Source organism: Xenopus laevis, chromosome 3S (assembly GCF_017654675.1).
Source record: "Xenopus laevis strain J_2021 chromosome 3S, Xenopus_laevis_v10.1, whole genome shotgun sequence".
Taxonomy (NCBI): domain Eukaryota; kingdom Metazoa; phylum Chordata; class Amphibia; order Anura; family Pipidae; genus Xenopus; species Xenopus laevis.
Genome location: NC_054376.1, coordinates 85,848,751 through 85,872,085, shown reverse-complemented (window position 1 = coordinate 85,872,085; position 23,335 = coordinate 85,848,751). Strand labels below are relative to the sequence as shown.

Genomic DNA, 23,335 nt, shown 5'->3' with positions numbered 1-23,335 from the left:
CTCCGCAGGTTAGTGAATTTGCCCCCTAGAGTGTAATGCTGCAGAAATTAAGCCTGGAAATTAAGGGCTTTTGGCTACATAATAACTGAAGTGCTTATAGAAAGTCCTGTATTAAGTGAAACAAGATTGTCAAGAAAAATTCCTAGTGCCAGCCATGCTATTGTGCTATAGCTGCACCAATATGAAGAGTATGGAGCAACCACACCAGTTGGTTTATCACTATACACACGTTTCATTCACATATTTCAAGTAATAAAACTGGAGAAAAATGGAGATAAATAGTTTTGTGTTGCAAATTGAAAGAAATTCCAGAAGCAAAGGAAAAAAAAATACACTTTTGGGCTACTGCACTCTGTTTTCTTTAAATTAAATTTTCTTTTTACATTATTATTTATTGTACATATTTGGCAAACATCAGCATATTTTTTAGACAATGAATAAAAGATCCTATATGAGGCTGAACCTCTATTGATGACATTGCCTTCTGAATTTATTGATGTGCAGATACAAAAGCAGCTGTAAAAATCCTCAGCTAAACAAAGCAGTCTTTCCACTGTCAGTTGTGTGGCTTTCATTACATTTTCTGAGCTTGTTAGTATCTTGTGTTCATGCATCTTTATGGTAAACAATAGATTTCATTGCAAACAAGATGACAGATTGGGCCAGAAGCATAAACCCAGCCTGCCCAGGAAGTGCAGTGGTGTGTTCTTATAATGGGGAAGCAGATGCTCTTCTTGTGTCTTTCTCTACACACTGGCCTCTATTAGCTTTTTTGTTTCTTTTTATAAATGCTTTTGTGAAAAGCAGCCAGTCGATTACAAATAATAAATGAGGAGCACTGACCGCATTGTTACAATAAAATGTGAGTTAATATGCGTGTCAGCTTTAGATCATTTTGATTCTTAAAAAAAATATCAGATGCTCTGGACAAGGGACATGCTAATTATTTTCTTTGGAATGACAGACATTTATATGATACTTTTCTTTAGATGGGAGTAAAAACAGCCACAATGGAGAAAACTTGTTACAAAAAATGCCACCTAGAACAGAATCTCCTTTTGTCACGTGATTTATGCAGAGGGTTGTTCAATATTAGCCATCAGTGGAGCAAAACAGAGATGCTGCTTGCTCTGGATGAGATTCTGAAAGGTCCATTTTGGACTTCTTCATGCTACTGTTACATTTTCCAGAGAGCTTATATATTCCTCAATTCAGCAAAAGCAGCATTTCATTTAAAAAATAGACTATTCATTTAGAAGTCATCTTATGATCAGCCAAACACACAGCAAAAATAGCTGCCATCTGCCATAAGTGGATGAACAGCAAAATAGCTGGGGCAGAGTTCACTACCCATGAAAACCTTCCCCATGGTCTTATGTTGACCAAACTTTTACGTTAGCCTCTGTCATCTATGTGATCCTTTCCCATTGCTTAGTAGATACATATATTCCCTGGATTTGCCAGAAATTATTTTTTTATGCAACAGTTTTTGTAGAAAATGAAAACGTTTTTATAAAATGTTGAATGAAATGAGGCAGACCCAGAGCAGAGTTAGATTGGTAGAGCAGAATTATTCAGCCTTTAGCAGCTAGTAAACTTTAAACATTTTATTAAAATAACTCTGCAGAACTTGCAGTCAGGACTATTCGGAGAATGGTTTCATTTACGCATGCAGGGTAACATTTAACGTACTGTAGGAGAATATGAATACTGTATACAAACTATTGCTGGATCTTGAATAATATACCAATGCCCAGCTTATATTGTGCTTAAACTCTGTAGCTGAGGATGCTGTATAGGCCAGGAATCTTGACCTAAACTGTGCTTCACACTATTACATCAAGTTGTACATTTTGAATGTGTAGATATAGTAAGTATGGTGCAAAATGTAATAAAATCAGTTTGTTTTGTTTCTAGTGAACTGGACCTTTTGATACTTGAACGTTAAGATGTTTGTGTTCCCGAAGTCTACAGAAACGTTGTAAGGGAGAAGGCAAGCAAGTTGTTTCCAATAACACTGGAAAGAGAAAAATAAAGTAAGGATTTTGTTTTTGTCTTTTTGTTCCAGTCATTATGCTTGGGAAACGTCATCATTTATGTTGCCGAAAAACAAAAAAAAATATTTTAGTAGAATATAAAGCTATAACGTGCATTTTTCAGCTTTAGGTTCTGAGAATTCTGCATAACAGGTACCTGTACATATTATGTCTAATTGACTTGGCCATGTGTGTTATTCTAAAACCCAGTACACTTGCACGCATGTTAAATTTTCCTCATTTTGACTGTGCCAGGGGCAAGATGTTTTCAACAGCTGGAAAATAACAAGTCTGATTTCCTTAGCTTAATGAATACCTGCTGCATGACATAAAGATTTATGATAATTTCTACCACGATCCTACTCTGTTGTTTAGCATCTCACTAAGAATAACAGGAAAGATGTCAGCACAAAAAAAAAAAAGTCATGTATCTAGAAAATCTTATTTTTATATTCAAATTGATTCTCAGAGATCACAGAGTTTGTTATTAATAGTGTTTGAATCATCACAATATATCCATATAAACAGTGCTTAGTGATGTCATTAGTTATAATCAGTGCTTAGTGATGTCATTTATGTTGCATAACTTACGTACATTTGTATATTAAAACAATAACGTATGTAAATTCATCGGTGCAAGCATTTCCTAGCGAACTTTCACTAACATTCGTTTCTGCCTAACAAAACTTTGTTAGTACACTTAGGTCAATTTGAATAGGTCGGGTACACATGGGTCATATATGTGTCTTTATTATAGATTTTGGTGCAAATGCTTGAAGTGGCCACTTATTAAAAATGTCCAAGGAAGCAAAATAATGACAAAAGAGATCCTCTAATGCCAGAGACATGAGCCCACCCTAAAACAAAAGTGGTATGCCCCTCAAATGGTTTAAAAAATGTTCAAACAAAAAATTTTAATAGTTGCAACTTTTAAACACAGTCACGCGTTAAAATATGAAAAACGCCAGCATTTTTTTTTATATATAATTTTATGACTCTGGCATACAGGATATGATGTCACTGACATAAGATGGAGGAGGATGTAGCTTCATCTGATCAGTGAAAAAAATTCTGGTGTAACGTTATGTAAGATTCGCACTTTAGTGAATTTGCAGAGTAATGATCATTCGCCTGGTTCGCTTGCAATTTTGCTAGAAATTTGTCCTCAAAGCCGATGGCTATGTCCCTGCGGATGGTATTTCTGGCAAATTTTTGTTAGCATCAGCCACTTTGCGGACGTCCCTCTGGAATTTGTTCGTCTGAAAGCTGGCCCAAATCTAGTTTCATTCATTTCTAATGCTATTTTCCTTAGACAATTAGGCAGTATAAATAAAATAAAATAGTACGTAATAATAAAATGAATTCTTCAAAAATAAATTAAAAAATAATTTTGCTTTGTACTTAATTCCTACTGTTTCCATAAGAATTAAATCAGAGCAGAAAACGTTTTTGCTAATAAAAGTTCACAGCCAGATTCATATATAAAGCCAAAAGATTAAAATAACTATTGTCCGTTCTCCAGACTTTCTGAATGTTCTTTTCACATGAAAAGATGCTCAGTGGGGAAGAACAACAATTCAAAACAATGGTCTTCTGAGCACAGCACACAAGAGTAAAGGCACCAATTTTCTGTTACTCCCTCAGTGTGCTTTTATGCCAATTACAATATTTGAATGGGGTAGAGACATTATCAGTGTTTAGGTTTTATTATTTTCTTGTGTGTGAAAAACCAATAGAGCCTAATAATACACACCTTACATTGATGTTAAAGCCACAAGCTCTAAGCCTCTAAAAATATCTGCTATAGCAATAGTAAAGTATACTCCATCATTTCTAAAGAATGAGTATGACCACATAAGTGATATTTAAAGATATATCGAGCTTTTGAGGATTTAATGTAAAATTTCAAGGGAAATTAAATTAATAGATTGATTATATTTAACAGATGCTCATATTTTCAGATGCTATTGGTTTTAGAAAGTGGATGTGGTTGTCATTTCTACTCCTCACTACTAGGCGGTTATGTTAAACTGAAACTGCTTTGTTGAACTGTTCATGTAAAATCGGAAACAGTCGGTAATGTTCACAGAATGGAGAGGAGCCCATTTACAAAGGTTGATAACGGGTCCAAATTAAAAAAAAACACAGGCTTAAGCACCTATGTATTTACATTTTGCACCCTTTCTCATCCTGATTGCATTTGGACTGGAGCTGAATGACCTGCTCTTCCCAAATAAATACAGTGTCCAGGGAAATGTTAAATGACCCCAAATATTACAAAGTTGTGTCTAGTTTTATACATCAAAAGTTTTCTGTAAATTTGCAGTGGCTTTAAAAATACTAAAACTGCATTATTCATTTTTTACAGAGTTACCTATTTCAGCATTTAAAATACCACAGATGGCCTCATGATTACTAATAGCACATACCAAGCATTTTTTAATCAAAAAAACAATTTGCATTCATCTAAATAGTCTGTGGTGCATTTGTACTAAGGGGCATTTTCAGACTTGCTTGCTTTTTAAGATTGTTGTGGCATATGGAGGTGAATAAAAGGCATTGTTTACAATGTGTAGTGAGCTCAGTGTCCCCCAATTTGACTTATAGAGTATACTGGCACCAACGAACATTCAGAAGTTCATGATGTCCAAAAAGTATGAACATAATGCATACCATAAGCAAGAGTACACATGCTAGAGAGCTGCAGGGCACAATATTGTGAAATGTATTGCATAAAGTACTTGCACCTAGGCCCGGATTCCTTTCTTCAGCGCTCCAAGGCTGCTTTGTGTCAAATTTTCGTGCAACCTCCTGCCCCCCCGCAGGAGGGTGCATATGCATGTGCCAGAGCACTGGCGATTAGCTCGTTTTACAATTCAGCTGGGCGGCACGCCGACCCTACCGTTTTGCTGCCCTAGGCCCGGGCCTTTGTGTCCTCACCACAAATCCAGGCCTACTACTACTCTGTGATAGACTAAGCATCCAATATAAAGTGCAGAGCATATAATTGCCATGCACAAAAGAACTTCCAAAGAGTACTTTGAGTACTTTGTTACTTCTCAAGAGCCATGACGATGTACAAAGAGAAGGGCCAATAGCTGGCAATCTGTTTTATTGGAATAAGTGAAATTGGCAGGCATGTGTCCAAAATTGCATATCGAAACCTCCTCCCTGACTCCAGTGTGCAAAAAGGTATCCTGATCCAGCTATTTCCATCTTGTTGCCAGCTGTTTCTAACCTAAATTCCTAGTGTTAACTTTCAGTTGTTGGTGATGTCTAGGTTTGTGTCTCATTAACACCATTTGGGTGGTAGTAGGTCATGGGGATCAGGAGAAGCAGAGGACAGATGGAAGGTTGAAGTAAAGGACAACATACAGTAGGGGACAATATTTATTTAGATGACACATGATTCATATCATAAGGTAAAAAGTGTAATATTTAATAACATTATTGAACGTTTTAAAATCAAGCTGTACTATCCCTAAGAATAAAAGCATTCTAGTATCAACATGACATAAGGAAGAAATACATGTTCATGTATTACTGCTATGGATGAAGTTACAAGCAATAACCTATAATTTTGTGTAATCCTCATCTCATATTGAACATATTATTTCATTATAAGTTTACACAACATCATATCATTGATTCTTTCTCTCATCTTTTCTTTCCTTTTTTGTCATTCCTGAGATCATGCTTCTTAATATTTTTTTCCCCTGTAAGATCTGCTTGCATGCACTATACAAAATGTTGTAGAATCATTTGATTATTATTTTCATGTAGCAGAAGGTTGTTTTCAGCTGTAGAAGAACACACTCTTCTTGGAGCTTGCATGTTCTTAGAACATTTCCAATACATTTCTAGAACAGTTCTAGTACATTTCCATGCTTTTAAATATATGATTTTAAGCAATTCTGTGTTAAATGCCTTTTGGGTCAGATAAAATCTGACCCACAAAATCTGATGAAAAGCATTTGTTTAGTTTTACCCTATGTATACTGTATATTTTGAGTCAGTCCCTGTACTGACAGCAGCCCAGAGCATGTGCAGTGAATCAGCAGAAAAGAAGATAAGAAGAAGCTAATGAGGTTGTGGTTGCCTTGGTCTGGTACAGAAACCCAAAACACAATATACAACATGTCTAGCCTACCTCTTTGCTTAAGCTTTAGTTCTCCTTTAATGCTCCTACTTTTGCCTCAATGATGCTTCATTTTTAATGAATGATTTTTCATGACTAATTGCAGTCCAAAACTCCCTGTTGTAAAAAATCTCCTCAAGGCAATTTTATTTGTGCTGGCACATAACTACAATAAAATAAGACTTGCCTTGTTCTTTTTGTCCTGTAAGAACTCTAGGCTTACTGGATCACTAATAAACTAAAGTAGTTTTAAGACTACTTTAATCTTCTGCAGCATTTAAGTTTTAATGTTGGCTTTCTTGCTTCATAGGCTTTTGTGCTTTGCCCATGTCTCTACTAATATCAAAACAAGTTATATAAATTAATATGCCTGTAACTCTGTCTGTGTGTCTGTCAGTCGTGCTGCACTGGTAAAACTGGGGTGTTTGCTTCAGAAACACAACTATAGTTTATATAAACAAGCTGCTGTGTAGCCACAGGGCAGCCATTCAAGGCTGAAAAAAGAAAAAAGACTCAGGATACACAGCAGATAACAGATAAGCTCTGTAGTATACAACAGGATTCTTCAGAACTGATCTGTTATCTACTATGTGTCCTGTGCTTGAATGGCCGCCCCAGTGGGTACACTACAGCTTGTTTATATAAACTATAGTAGATTTTCTGAAGCAAACACACCCGTTTTGCCAATGCACTTGTTGTTATTGTTGTTACTGTCCCTTTAATATTTTTTTAAAAAATGAAAGCACATTATTAGCAACACATGCAATAATTCACAGTGAAGGACATTTCCAAAACCTGGTCCCCTTGGGAGTGACATCTTAAAACATATAACCCTTGATAAAAGATCTCAGCAAACACACAATGCACATAAGTAACAGACGGACTATAGACTACTACACAAATATAGCTGATTAGCAAATACTGTATATCTTCAGATATAATCAACCTTCTTTTGAATTCTCCTTTAACTAAATCCCTGTTAAGTGTATAAACATTTTTGAAATAAAATTATAGGAATATAGATTTTTCCTTTTTTTTTTGCAAACTCCACATTCGGGGATTTGCTCATGGAATAATAAGCAGTAGTTACAGTGATTTAAAGAACCCTTTTGCTCTGCCTCTGCATCCCTACTATCATTTAAAAGGCACTGTACACCATATGAAATTTCTTTTAAAAAAGATCAAAAAAGCCTTAGTATTCTAAAGTCTCTATGAAATACTGACTCTAAAAAGAGGTCAATGAATCATTATGTTCTGCTGGATCAATTTTATTTCTCACACAAGAGAAATGACTTCATTGTGTCTGTGTCAAGGGATCATTCTCATTCTCATGCTAGCCATTTTAGTCGTGCTGAATAAGTCAGTTAATGATGATCGACTAATCAATAATCATTCTCTTTCACAGAGGGTTTGTAGTGCGCAGAAATGTCTCTGTAGAAAAGAGAATCTAAACACATTTTACACCCCAAGGGGCTTATAATGCTAATGCTATATTTGCCATCATAGAATTTTGAGCTTTGCATGATGTTGTTGCAGGGTGACTGATCTTGAGGTTTATTTGTGGATGCTAGCAATATTCAAGATTTTTTAAAGGGTTAAAAAAATCTAGCGAGCTAGATATAAAATATTTTCCAAGAACCCATGGATATGAAACTGCTTAATTATGAACTGATAACACTAATTAAATGCATTCATGACAAAAGTAGAATTGTTTTGTGCAAGTGTATTATGGCTACAAATATTAACACCCACTAGTAGTTACACTATACCTGCCAACTGTCCGGTTTTCTGTGGGACAGTCCTGATTTTGACAGCTCAGCCCGCAGTCCTGGATTTGTATTAAAAAGTCCATAGTTTCTCTTTGATCTCCTGCACTGAAGCCAGAGAAAGATACAAAGTTTCTGAAATATATAATTAAAATAAGAGGTGTTTTTGGCAGAGAGCCCAGAAAACTAAGCATTTAAGATAAGCAAAGATACATTTGTAACTGTTTAAGATAAACAAGTCTCTTAGAAGCACTGAGACTTGTAGCTCAAAGGGCAATTTCACCTTCATTAGCAAAGCTCTTATAACACATAAAACATGGCCCTAAAACTCAGAGAAATGTAATCATACTTTCATAACCTTTAATCGGGGGTGTGGCCATAAAATGGGCATGTCCCTCTTTCTATTTTAAAAATATTGGCAGGTATGGTTACACAGCTTGGGTGGAAAAAATGTCTATTCTTGTCCTAGTCCTTAAATTTGTATTTATTTTTTATATATATATTCGCTTTACTAGGACCAGAATGATATGGTAGGGGATCTCTTTCTCTTTTACATTTATACCAGAATAAATACAGCTAAAATTCAAAGAGCCTGCCAAGCCATTAGTTGGAATAAATGGCCACAGATTGGTATTTTCTGGATAATAAAAGATGCTCAGGAGATTTTTATCCTGCAAAAGAGATAACTTAAATTAGAGAATTCGCTGCACTCTATTTTGGCATTACATTCATATTATAATGGCAGTTATCATCTCTGATACCATCTGAACAATGGAGTCTTTCCCACAGTACAATGCAAATTTGGCCTTAAAAACAGAGCTATTTTCTTGGCTAAATGTTACCTAAACTGCCTGACAATTAATCATTCATTTCTTGTATAGTGCCAGTTGTAGCATTCCTAGCTGTTATTTGCAGGGACATTTTTAAGGCATTGGACCGGCACGTCAATGTCTGAATTTCTTTTATGCTGCAAATTACATCCCCAATTTATTTTGGATTTCACACAGGCTGTCATTGTAATTGTAACAATGACTCATCTATTTCTGCATAATTTAATTCTATCCTGATGTGGTTGCTGTGAAGAGCAGTTTTTCTGTAGCATTCTGGAATATACAGTGGACTGACTATTCCGGGAGAGGTAATATGACATCCATCCCAGCATTTTAAGTGACCAAAGAGGGACACATTGCATCACATCTGTATGAAAAGCTCTGACTCCAGAAAGAAAAATGCTAACAAGAATGTGTCACTTCAAATGATAAAGAACATAATATCCGAGTTAACTTTCAAATTAATTTTCATTTAAAGTGACAAGCAATAGGCAAAAAAATAGAACAAAATATATAATAAAGGGATACTAAAATTGTCCAGCTGAACTGTTTTCTTGGCATGGCTAGGCATAAGTTTAAGGTGTATCTTTGTATAAGCAAATGTTTAGGATGATTCACTTTTTGCTTGTTCTTTACAACCTCTGGAGGTTCTTATGACACCAGAGCAAGCCCCCGTGTTGGCCTGCACATAGGACTGAAAGACTATTAAAATAATAAATTGGTATATTTCACCAAATGAAATAAATACTATTCATGAATAATTCAAATCTCCACTCACACAACAGACTAACAATGTGTCATTGACACATGGCCACTGAAGTTATAGGTTATATATGCCACAGGATTCAGGAGTTAAAATCATTGTAGTAGTATAAACAAAATCTCTGTGTTAGGCTTTCAAAATTTCTAATGTATATTCATTTAACAAAATGTATATTGATACAGTTTCCTTTCTGACAAGAAGAGATATGTGAAAGGGAAGTGATAATACCATAAAATGTTAGTGTGAACGTGTTCACAGGTGCTAATTAAAACTGAATTCTGCATCTAGCATTTCAAAAGAAATGCCTGACGCCTGCATTATGTGGGTGTGTAAGGGTTTATTTTACATAGAATAATCTACATGTAACATGTAGGGGGGTAAGAGTTAGACATTTTAAATTTGCTTTATTAGACCAAAACACCACATTCATTTTACTGGGCATGCATTAAACCTTGAAATTGCTGTAAAGGGGTGTGAAACTGGGATTGTAAAGAGTCTTACTTGAGAAATATCACTGTCATTAATTAATTATAGATTTAGAATTTAAATTATCAAGCATAAAAATTGATAATACTCGAAACTGAATTTTGAATTGACATTAAGTATTATGTTGAAAAAAGAAATATCAAGTCTGTCTTCTTGCTTTTTGCTTTATTGAGGTCTGTGACTTATTAAGGCATATTTATTAAGGTTCGAATTGTAAATTCAAATTTTCAAGTTGGATTTTTGGTCAAAACTCACAAATTCGAGTTGTGAATAATCCAAATTCGAATTCGAGATTTATAATACCTTGACTCTGGGAACATCTCAAATTCGACTATTTGCCACCTAAAACCTGCTGAGTTCATGTAGAAGTCAATAACAGAAGTCCAGTGATCCATTTGAAGATGTTAATAGCCTTCCTGATGTTAATAGCCTTCCTTTAAGTTTGTTGAATTCTAATATGATTCAAATTCGATTTCAAGTTTTCGAGTCGGTAACATTCGATCGAGTTTTAGACATTCAACTTTTTTCCTAAATAAGATACTATTCCAGTTTTGAGTTCATTCGATTTAAAAACAACTCTATAACTTGACCTTTGATAAATATGCCCAATAATAGCTGACATTGAAAAAAACCCTTTTTATGCTAGAATGATTCCCTATAAATGTTTTTGACAACTAAAAATCACAGTGTGGCCTTTGTTTGACAGCTTGTTAGTATTTTCACCAAGTTTTGCTTCCATTTGCACTGTGGTCTTCTTTTATAGCATTGATCATGTTTTTGTTATCTTATATAAATTGAAGGTCACAGTCATAGTTTTGGCTTTTAGATTGTAATTTAACATCAAATAAACGAATGAGCTTCTTCGCTTTGGGTTAGAAAGACTTGTCTGTGGGAAAGATGTCATTGATGTGTTTCTATTTAGGGACTTGGCTGGCTTGTGTAGTAGTAGTATAAGTAGTATTGCTGATAGCAAATATTTAAAATGTGTGTTTTTAATCTATTTAATGTGGTTGTAGTGTAAGTCTTCGCAATCATGTCTGCTTTCATAAAATATTCTTTATACAGGGCTAATTTTGTGAAGACATTCCACATTTAAAAGATGAATTCTGACTTTAGAACTGTTTGTTATAATGGCATATATATATCATTTTGGAGCTAATTTTGACATTATTGAGTTGTTAATTAAACAGAAGTTACATCTGTATTAATTACATATAGAGGGTTCTTTCCCTATAAATACTAAATTCACCTAAATTAATAATTATGATATTATGCTTACAGTAATGTATATATTGCTTTTATTGGTGTTGTGAAATATTTAGTAGACTGCAATCGTATTTTCATACTGATAACATTAAATTGGCCCCACCTACAGTACATACTAGGGAAAGTTCTGGCATTTGGAGATCAAGAAAAGAAAGAGTATGAACATTTAAATAAAATATTTTATTAGCAATTCTAGTCTTGCCTCTGCATATCTTTTTCCTGGCACTAGAATGCTATAAATCATTTGATACTATAATTAATTGTAATCGAACTGCAGGTAGTTGGTGATATGCACATTTTTGGGCATTTCCAACATACTATAAATTGGGAAACGATTTTAAAGGGATACTGTCATGGGCTGCTCCAGCAGAATTCTGCACTGAAATCTGTTTCTCAAAAGAGCAAACAGATTTTTTATATTTAATTGTGAAATCTAACCTGGGGCTAGACATTTTGTCAATTTCCCAGCTACCCCCATTAATTTGGACTTGTGCTTTTCATATACTTCAGTCACTCTTTACTGCTGTACTGCAAGTTGGAGTGATATCACCCCCTCCCTTTTCCCCTCAGCAGCCTTTCTGAAAGCACATGACCTGAGATGGCTGCCTCATTTTTTTTATTAAAAATTAAAAAAAATACACTTGCTAGTTCAGGATTTACATTTTATATTGTAGAGTGAATTATTTGCAGTGTAAACAGTGTAAATTAGGAATAAAATCTACATCATAACAATCATAACAGAATCCCTTTAAGTATTTCCTGGCACATCATTACTTCTTTCTCCTTAAACACCTCTGCAGATAATGTGTATAAAGTCATTCCTTGACACAATTTTTCCATCTATGATCTCTTGACATGCAAGTTTAATTTTTGATCACTCCAACTTCTATTATTTGTTGGTAACCATTTATATCGTATTTACTAGGGATGTACCGAATCCAGGATTTGGTTTGAGATTAGACTAGGATTCGTCTCTTTCCCTTTTTCAGCAGGATTTGAATTCGCCAATTTTTTGAACGTTTCGAAGGATTTAAATCCAACGATTGAAGGAATATCCTTCGATCAAAAAAAGTTAGCCAAGCCTATGGGGACCTTCCCCATAGGCTAACATTGACTTCGGTAGCTTTTAGATGCCGAACTAGGGGGTCGAAGTTTTTTTTAAAGAGACAGTACTTTGACTATCGAATGGTCGAATAGTCGTACGATTTTTACTTAGAATCCTTCGATTCGAAGTCGTAGTCGAAGGTCGAAGTAGACCATTCGATGATCGAAGTAGCCCAAAAAAAACTTCGAAATTCGAAGTTTTTTTACTTCGAATCCTTCACTCGAAGTTAGTGAATCGGCCCCTTAGTGTTTACTCACTTTTTTATCGGTGACTACACAAGTTCCTCTCAAAGTCATTGTAAAATGATGCATATACTGCACAGCTGTTTTGAAAAACCTTGATTTTGTTGAATAAACCAGAAAAGACTAACTGAAAACTGTTTTACTGAACGCAGAGATAAATAATGTATTGGCATTTGTTAGAGGCAACCCTAGGCTTCCAACTTAATTTACAAATTCTAAACATGTGTAGGGATTTAGCATGATGCATGTTGTTGTGATTATATGGATAACAATTATCCAAATGTGTGTTTGCTTGGATATTTGGTTGTGAATATGTGTGTGTGTGTGTGTCTGTGTGTGTATATATATATATATATATATATATATACGTTTTGGTCTGTTCCAAGACCTTGATCAAGACCAATAAATATATATATAATATATATACTGTATATATATATATATATATATATATATATATATATATATATATATATATATATATATATATATATATATATATATATATATATATATATATATATATATATATATATATATATATATATATATATATATATATATATATATATACAGTATATATATTATATATATATTTATTGGTCTTGATCAAGGTCTTGGAACAGACCAAAACGTTGACCCATTTTTAACATGCATTTAATACATTTGACATTTAACATTTTGAAAAGGTTCCCTGTTAATTATAGCTGTTTAGATTTTGTGTTTTTGTTCGGCATTGGAAAATGAAAGTTTCTAAAACTGGGCTTAGAATTAAACATCATCTAAATCTTTGCATATTATTTCATGAATTTAGGTCACAACTGCTAGATGTCTCTTACAATTTGCTACACAGATGCTGGCCTTCCCAGGAATCATGCCCCAGTTACTGAGTAGAATTAAGTGAACTGGAGTAATTAAAGAAAAAAATTAAAGGACTTTAAGTACCATAATGTTAACTGCTCAGTGAAAAGGAAAGATTGAGTTCAACGCATACTTAATATTTTGATAAAGTATGTTAGCTTTCGCTTCAAAGTCATTTACACCTTTTAAAGGGATACTGACTGCTCGGAAAATGCATCTCCATTGTGAATGAATATCAATCTTTAGATGCACCATTGCTTTATTAAAACATTTTGTTTAAGGTTTCTCACTCCCACAGAGAGTGTTAAACTTCAAGTAATCCTAAGAGTAGGAATGCTGTTTCCGTTGTGACACTCCAAAAAGTAGAGTTAGAACATATGGAGGAAACCTATATTATTATAATATAGGTTTTGCAAATGGCAATAAAACTATGCTTTAGAAGTCTATATATATATATATATATATATATATATATATATATATATAATGAGCGGAAGAAGCCAGCACTGCTCGTTTATACGGTCTTGTTGCCTGGGTGCTAACAGCAAAATAATAGTGGATATCGGAAGGTAGGCGAGCACACACAGGTCTTAGTAGAAAAACAAATGGTGTTTATTAAACAAAAAAACTAACGTTTCGGCTAGCACTCTAGCCTTTGAGAAAGGCTAGAGTGCTAGCCGAAACGTTAGTTTTTTTGTTTAATAAACACCATTTGTTTTTCTACTAAGACCTGTGTGTGCTCGCCTACCTTCCGATATATATATATATATATATATATATATATATATATATATATATATATATAGTTCGATAAAGAAACAGCACTCGCCATAAATGCTCAATATGTTGTATTAAATAGTAAAACAATTACATCACCATATTGTATCGGGCATTAATTCAATTTTCTGTCCGTTGGCCATTTTTTTGGACAAGATTCTTGGACCTTTGGTAACAACCACTCTCTCATTTGTGAGAGATAGTGGTCACTTTTTGGAAAGACTGGATAGTCTAAAAATACAAGATGAAGAAGATGTCATACTGGCCACATTTGATGTGTCCAGTTTGTACACTTCGATACCGCATAATGACGGTTTAAAAGCCTGTGAATGGTTGTTACGTGGGAGTGAACAATATCAGGATATGCAAATTAATTTTTTTCTGGAGGCACTAGAAATCATATTGAGGATGAATTACTTCGTTTTTCAGGAAGTATTTTATCTACAGTTGCGTGGGACCGCGATGGGATCCAATGTCGCCCCCTCATACGCCAATACCTTTATGGTTTGGCTTGAAGAACTATACGTATATCGCGATGATCTATACCGGGCACATTGTGTAGCTTGGTGGAGATATATCGACGATATTTTCGTTATATGGCGGGGTGACATGGGCTCCCTATCGCGGTTCCACGAACGACTCAATGGTTTTCATTCCTCCATCAAATTTTCCAGAATTTGTGATCATAAAGAAGTGTCATTTTTGGATATTCTAATTTACAGGGAGAGAGGTTTACAAACTAAATTATACTCTAAGCCCACTGACCGAAACCAGATACTCCACTTTGCAAGCAATCACCCCTTACACACTAAACAGTCAATCCCTATCAGTCAATTTACTCGGGTGCGTAGACTAGTAAGTGATCCTATGACGAGAGATTTTCAAACTAAACAAATGAGAACTAAATTTAAACAGAGGGGATATCCATCGAGAGTATTAGACAGGGCAGAAAAAATCATTGATCACAGAAAGGTTAAGAAAACAAAGGGGTCTAGGATCACCTTTGTGACCCAATATGGACCATTGAGCAAGCAGGTCAATAGTTCGATAAAGAAACAGCACTCGCCATAAATGCTCAATATGTTGTATTAAATAGTAAAACAATTACATCACCATATATGTGCACATACATAGAAGCGACGTTTCGAGCCGAAAAGGCTCTTTCTCAAGCCATGTGAAACAATGGTGTAAAAGTGCATACAAAGTCCATAGCGTCCTTTATAGTCCAGCAGGGGAAGTGACATAGTGCATTCTTGTTCATACTCTCTATAGGGATTCCACCCTGTAACCTGCATAGAATGTACATAGCCTTACAGATATATATATACATAGGCAATTATTAGACACATCTTTTCTGATATCCTTCAATTATCAAAGAAACAGATATAGATCATAGTCTCTATTAAGACCATGTGGGTGGAGTGAATTTAATTTATTGATCCACCAAACTTCCCTTTGTTTTAATCTCAGTTCCCGATCCCCTCCTCTCTTAAGTGGAGGTACAGTTTCCAACACCATGAATCTTAACTGGTCGACCGTATGGCCAAATTCCTTAAAATGTCTTGAAAGTGGCAACGCCAAATTTCCTGATTTAATGGTAGACTTATGTTGCGAAATCCGTGACTTAACTTTCTGAACAGTTTCCCCAACATAAATCTTGCCACATGGGCACACAATAGCATATACCACATATTGGGACAAACAGGTATGATATCCCCTAATCTGTATAGTCTCGCCAGTGCTTGGATGTACAAAAGTTTTTCCCTTTATCACATATTTACATTGTATACAATTTAAACATTGGTACATACCCGTATTTCTGGCACCAAGAAATGTATTACCTTGAGTATCTCCCTTTTGAACTAGGGATCTAGATACTTTAGATCCAATAGTAGTACCCTTTTTGTATGATATCAGTGGAGGGGAAGCAAATTCTCCCACCATAGGGTATGCCCTACGTAGTATGTACCAATGTTTACGTAAAATGGTATTGACCTGCTTGCTCAATGGTCCATATTGGGTCACAAAGGTGATCCTAGACCCCTTTGTTTTCTTAACCTTTCTGTGATCAATGATTTTTTCTGCCCTGTCTAATACTCTAGATGGATATCCCCTCTGTTTAAATTTAGTTCTCATTTGTTTAGTTTGAAAATCTCTCGTCATAGGATCACTTACTAGTCTACGCACCCGAGTAAATTGACTAATAGGGATTGACTGTTTAGTGCTGTAAACAAAGATTATTATGCATGGTGTGTATGTATTTATGTATGTATGTATATTTTTATTTGTATAGCGCTCCTTGAGGGTAAAGCATTGTACAGCAGAACAATAAGTAGAACAATCAGTGGGTCAATGCAATAATATCTACAAATAAGTACTAAAGTACAATGTACATATTGTATAGTTAGTGCTTATTGTCAAGGAGACAAAAGGACAAGGTCCCTGCCCCAGAGAGCTTACAGTCTAAATGTAGAGATATTAATAAGTCAGGTCTAACTTCCATAGTGTTATGCAAGAGATTTTCTGTAGGAACAGTCTCCTAGTTAAGTGTGGTAAAACCCTGGGGTAGAGCCATGTGATGCATTTGGAACATTTTGCACTTTAGGGGCCCTTCCTGGGGGGCTCTTTTAGTTTTCCCAGGAAAACATTTTTTCAGGACAACCTAAGCTTTAAAATATGCTAAAATGTTGGTATAATTCCACTTCTGTAACAAGATATAGGCTTCTAAATTTAAAAAAATGCATATGCAACTCTTTCTACTCCAAAGCACCAAGCCACAAACATTTCTAAATTTGGCAATTTTGGTGATGTTTCCAAAAATCTCCTGAAAGCTTCCAACTTGCAGCATCTTGTCTCCCACATATTATTAGGTACCAAGGTAAAACACCCAAAATATAAATGTCTGGGGTCTTCTAAACAGTTTGATGTCTAAGCATATGACATATAGGGCCCAAAAATTAAGACACCCCATTCAAGCTATCAGTTTTATAATTTCAGATACTGCTAAATTAACACATTTACAGCATTTTTGGAGGGGCACATGTAGAAAAAAGTATGTTCATACATTCACCCTGGAAAACCTTATCTTTTTGGAAAGTAAACATTCCCCTGAATACAAAATAGATTATACATCTGCTTATTCCAAAGAACTAAACTGCAAAGCATTCCTAAAGTTGCTGATTTTGGTAACATTCCCAAAAATCACCTCAAAACGTCCACTTTGCAGCATCTTATCTCCCAAATATCATTAGGTACCAAGATAAAACACCCTAAATATGAACACCTGGGGCCCGCTGAACAGTTTGATACCCAATGTACATACATTTATCGAAGTACATGGCATGTAAAAACCCCAAAATCTACCTTGTGCATACTTATTTGATGGGTTACATTTACCTTAATTTATAAACACTGCCAGTTTTATGTGGGGTAAAAGCTACAAAAAATTATGGGGATCCTTGAAAACCATATATTTTTGGGAAGTACACATTCTGACAAATCCAAAATTGGTACTTTTGTATTTTTGTATTTTTACTCCAAATTACCGAACTGCAAAACTCTGCTAAAGGCAGCGGTTTTTATGACATTTCTGAAAATCTCCTAAAAATATTACAATTTGCTGCATTTATTCTCCTGACTGTGTATTAATAATAAATGTGCTTCCTGACTGTGTATTATGTGCCATAAGACCATCCTAACATTACAAATACTCCCCAAAATATGTCAGTAGCAGCTGTCACCATTTGTTAAAAGTGCCAGTATATTGCATGCAAATTATCTTTTAAATGGGCAGGTCTTGTGATAAATGGCTATAAGAAATATAATGCTATGTCTTCCTCAGACAGAAATTATTAATCTGTTCTATGGCTAGTGTCATATATGCAAATTCTTACAGAAAACTGCAATACTTGTATAAAGTGATTTAAAAGCATAATTAACATGAGGCATAAAAAAATCACAGAATCTGGCTAACTGATCTGTCATATTTTCAGCACTGCAAAGTTAACCCACTGGATGTGCTTAATGCTCATGTGCTTAGCTGTTCTGGTTACATTTTACATTTCAGGTCAACATCTACTTATCAAATGATTAAATGCTAAAGTATAAAGATAAGTATTAAAAAAAAGTATCATTCAAATATTTTTCGACATCAAGAGACCATATAAAACAAGACAGCAACAGAAGTGGCTTGAAACTGAACATAGTAGTGGTGCACCCAGATTATACTAACAATCTAGAAAATAAATGTTCAATTTAGTCAGAGGTGTTCAAGCTGTTTTTTTTTACATTAAACAATATTAATTAGAACTAAATAAAATGTACTGATTACAAATAAATACAATTTTAAAATGTTAAATGAATTAGACAATGCTAATAAGCCAGCTGCTTCATGCTTCATGGGAGACTTGTGTGTTAAAAGATGTAATCTTTCCTTTGAAGTGACAGCAATATCTTGTCTCCTCTTTGTGCATGTAAAGCACCCACTGCTTGTTCAGGTGTTGTCCATGGTACTGACCATGTTTTCAACCCAAGGACTCCACAGACTACTTGGGAAGAAGGCAAAATCTGAATAAAGCTAGCTATAGATGTGTTGGACTTTGAGGGAACCTCTGTGGAATGCGTGATCTTTTCCCCAGAATTTATAAATTAATTATTAAATCTCATATTTTTATGGCATTCAACTGAATACAAAATAGTGTATGTAGCAACGTCTTTTAAGCGTTTTTAAAACTATTTACAGAGAGTCTGGTATAAGAAAAGATATAATCTGTAGTATGAAACATTCTGTGTTTTCCATTGCTGCAAAACAATTTCTTTAATAACTTTAATTACAATGTAGATTTTCTATCTTGATCTTTCTTCTTCTTTGTAATGTATTCCATGCTTCCCAAAGCTTTATGCATTGTTTTGCCTTTGTTTTCTCCTTTTACTTTTTCCACAGTCTTTTTTAACACTTCTTATAGTAATTGATAGAATAAAAAAAGTTTTCTGTTCAGCTACATTTTGACATTTTGTTAGCGTAAGCAATGGTTTAGTGCAGAACAATATGAAATATTAGCTTAGGGTTTATGTTATTCTCCATTCTATCTTTGGTGACATTTAGACCAGATTGGGAACGTAGGTATGCATTGATTTACTTCTTGCAGTTCTAATCAAGTTTGCTTTTGCTTAAAATGAACAAATACATTTAATGCAGTCAAATATCAGTAGCCAAGTATAGTGGAACAGTCAATAACACACAGAACATTATATATATATATTTATATATTAAACAGATTTTTTTTACATATGTTCATCATGCAGTGCATCGCTACATAGACATCATAGTTGCCCCTTCTGAAACATCACTACAAAATTAGGGTATTTTCAAATAATACTAATTTTACATTATGTTCGTTTTTAGCACATGCAATGATGTTGGCTTTAAGTTCATTAGTCAATTGTCTTTCTGTGCGGATATAGTGGTATAAACTGTTCACGGGGGAGTACTTGTTTTGTTCATGAAAGGAGTTTTTTATTGTAAAGACCTTCTACTGTATAAATAACCTCCGATACTAACTTAATAAACCCTAATTTTATTATTTTTATAATATTTCAGTGTAGAACTAGTGTAAATCTAACATGATTTAGAAGAATATACGGTCTTGTTTAAAAAGTTTATGTGCTTTGGTGCAGGAAAGCACAGGGCCAGATGCAGTAGCATATTTTTTTTAAACACAAAGATGCTCATGATGATCTATAGATAATGAGCCGTGACAAGTCAGGAATTGATGAACAACACATTTTTCATAATGGAAAACAAGTACATCCAAATTCTATCTTAAAAAAGAAAGAAAGGAACCTTGCTTTGTTCAACCTGTAAATTTAAAAGGTACATTTTTTTGTTAGTCTGTTTAATCAAGGACTAGGGATGTAGCGAACTGTTCTGCTGCGAACTAGTTCGCGCGAACTTCGACCGTTCGCGTCCGCCGAATGTTCGCGAACGTTTGGGAACGTTCGCATTTTGAGTTCGCGTTCAATCGTTCGACCATTCGACCATTCGAATTCCTTCGACCGCTAAAAATCGAACGATTTCCATTCGTTCGAACGATTGTAAGCATTCGATCGAATGAAAAGCATTCGATCGAATGGCTTCGATCGTTCGATTCGAATGAAAATCCTTCGATCGAATGATTAAAATCCTTCGATCGTTCGAATCGAACGATTTTAGCGGGTGTTCGAAGTTCGCGAACTGTCCGCGAACGTTCGCATTTTTTGCCGGTGTTCGCGAACGGCGTTCGCGAACACCAAATCGGCAGTTCGCTACATCCCTGTCAAGGACTAGAAAAAAAAGAGGTACAAAAGTTAACAAACTATTTCTTCCATATAACTATGGAAAAATACTTTTTCCTCTCCACTCCTCCAAACCTTCTGCTGGTAATTTTGCAGCACAGTGTATACTTTATACTTGATGGAAGATTTATCAAGGGTCGAATTTCGAAGTGGAAAATACTTCGACCATCGAATTGGATTACTTCGACTTCGAATGTCGAAGTCAAAGTTTTTTTTAATCGAATTTGGCCGTTTTCAATCGAAGGAAAATCATTTGATCGTACGATGAAATCTTTCGATTGGAACAATTCGAACGATTTAATCGATCAAACAATTTTCCTTTGACTTCTAAAGACTTAGCCAAATGTTGGCTATAGGTTCTAGGAGGTCCCCATAGGCTAAAATAGCAATTCGGCAGGTTTAAGATGGCAAAGTGTCAAAGTCGAACTTTTTTTAAAAAGACAGTACTTCGATTTTCGAAGTCGAACTTTATTACTTCGAGTCGAAATCGAATTTAGGCCTATTCGATGGTCGAAGTACCCAAAAAATAGTTCGAAATTTGAAGTTTTTAACTTTGAAAATTCACTTCGACCCTTAGTAACTCTGCCCCTTGATGTTCAACATAACCTTCTTAAGTCACTTTAGTGGGAATGTAGTAAAAGTCTTAACAGAAATAAAGGCACAGAGCAAATATGTTTTTCATGAAGAGAAATCTACTACAGCTGTTATCAAAGATATGAAAGTATTGTGGGACTAGTGCAAAACTGAAGATTTTATACTCTACACCAGAACTCAGGATGTTATAAAATGTATTACTGAAAATGTTATTATTCTTCTTCCCCAAAAAAATATTCCACTATTGAGCAGTTTTTAAAAGAAAATGCACTATGCACTAACATTTGCAATTCTTGGTTATAAAGAATATTATATTACATTGCAAATTGTTTTTGTTCATACAAATATTATTCTGCTTCCAACTTTTGTTACATTTCCCCTATTGGATATTGGCCATTGATGTTAACAGTAAGTTAGAGAAAGACATTCTCTAGCTAGAGACAGGCAAAATGTAGAGTGAGTGTGAGAGAGAGCAAAAAAATGGATGTGATGAAGTAACAAGAGCCAGATAAGAGAAAGAAAGCTAGAGGAAAAAGGAAAAGGCTGCATATACAGTAAATCAAACATTCATTTCTGAGCTTATTCTGATGCAGATATCAAAACTGGCTATTTCTGTACCTGTGCAGTATCCCATTGTAACCAGTGAGCGATTAACTATGTTCATCCAACTTCAGAAACAATAATCAAAGTAAACATTTGGTTGTCACTTGCCGCACTAGGGCAAATTGGCTGCTGTTAGTAAATGTGCCCCACTATTTATTGTGGGCAATCAGTTCACGATTCAGTTATTCTGTATATACTGTATAGCTTAGTGACAGGTCTGGACTGAGAGTCAAAATAGGCCCTGACATTTCAGGTACACAGAGGCCCAATCAGCCCACATAGAGGCCCAAAACAGCCCCCACCAGCCCACTAAATAGTGACTTTCTATGGCACCTTATAGCAGCCCCTCTGGCATTTGCCATAATCCACAGATTGCCAGTCTGGGCCTGCCTAGTGATATGCAATATGATGCTTATTAGGGTTGAAGGATTTGTGGGTTGTGTGATGGTACAGTGGTGCAATTTGTGACACATGAGTTATATAATTTTCATTCACTTTTGATACATGTACATTTCCCTAATTACCTTGACAAATTTGTGTGAATGTCTTTCATGGCAAATGGACTGAGTGGTTCCCAATTCCTCATATTAAATATCAAAGCTAGCAATATGTTTAAACCAAGTTATCTGACTACACATCCTTATCAAACACAGGTTTGTCTGACAGATCTAATCACTATGAAAATCCAGACTTCTCTTATTTATTTAATTATCTGCCTCTTTCTAACTGCAGTCTGGCATCTATAGGCATGCGGATTTCATTTTACTCATATCCTCTTTTGAATGATAATATTGATAAGAATTGCTTATGTTATAGTTTATGTCATCTGATTCCAAAATGTAATAAGCAAAATAAAATAGAATGAAAGGAGCCATCTGCATTAGACGTTGCAGGACTAAATGATGTCTTTATGTATATGTATGTCTTTATGTGTGTGCCAGCTTTTTTGGTGGATTGAACTTTGAGGCATTTACATTCATATTTAAATTTTATATAAATATATACAGATTTGCGAATAGTTATCCAGAAAACACCAATTTACGTAAAGGCAGTCTAATCAAATAATTATACATTACCATGTACTTGATCCAAACGAGTTTGTGCAAAAAAATATATCAAACAATGGTGAACGATTAGATTCTTGAGACTTAGACAGGGTTGGACTGGGCCCCCTGCACCGATCACACACCCGACCCCGCCGTGGTGTGCAGTGCCGCAAATGTGCGTGCGTCTACTGGTTTTTGCCATGACCGGTAGAGCATCTCAAACTTTTCTTACCTATTCTACTGGCAAGGTTTATAGTTTAATGGTATATAAATCCAAAATAGGATATTGTATGTCCATTATTTTGTGAAGGCAATAAAAACCTGTATACACTATTAATACATTGTATTGTATGTGGTATTTCTAACCCCTTAATAAGTAGGCACATGCTGTATTTTTTTCACTTTAGTGTTGTAATCCTGAAAAATGCCAGCACCGACAAAATTAGTCCATGTCAGTCAATGAGTGCTGGCCGGGGTAGTCCCCCCCCC

The 23,335-nt window shown here is 34.9% G+C and overlaps 1 protein-coding gene across 3 annotated transcripts in view; it reads left to right on the top strand.

Moving 5' to 3' along the window:
- LOC108713136 (synaptotagmin-1) overlaps positions 1 to 23,335 on the top strand; it is a 305,972-nt gene that overhangs the window by 34,639 nt on the left and 247,998 nt on the right. For all 3 annotated transcript variants that reach the window (XM_041588587.1, XM_018255925.2, XM_018255926.2), the window contains exon 2: positions 1,918 to 2,036. The gene's annotated coding sequence lies outside the window, so the exon portion shown is untranslated. The remainder of the gene's footprint in view (positions 1 to 1,917; positions 2,037 to 23,335) is intronic.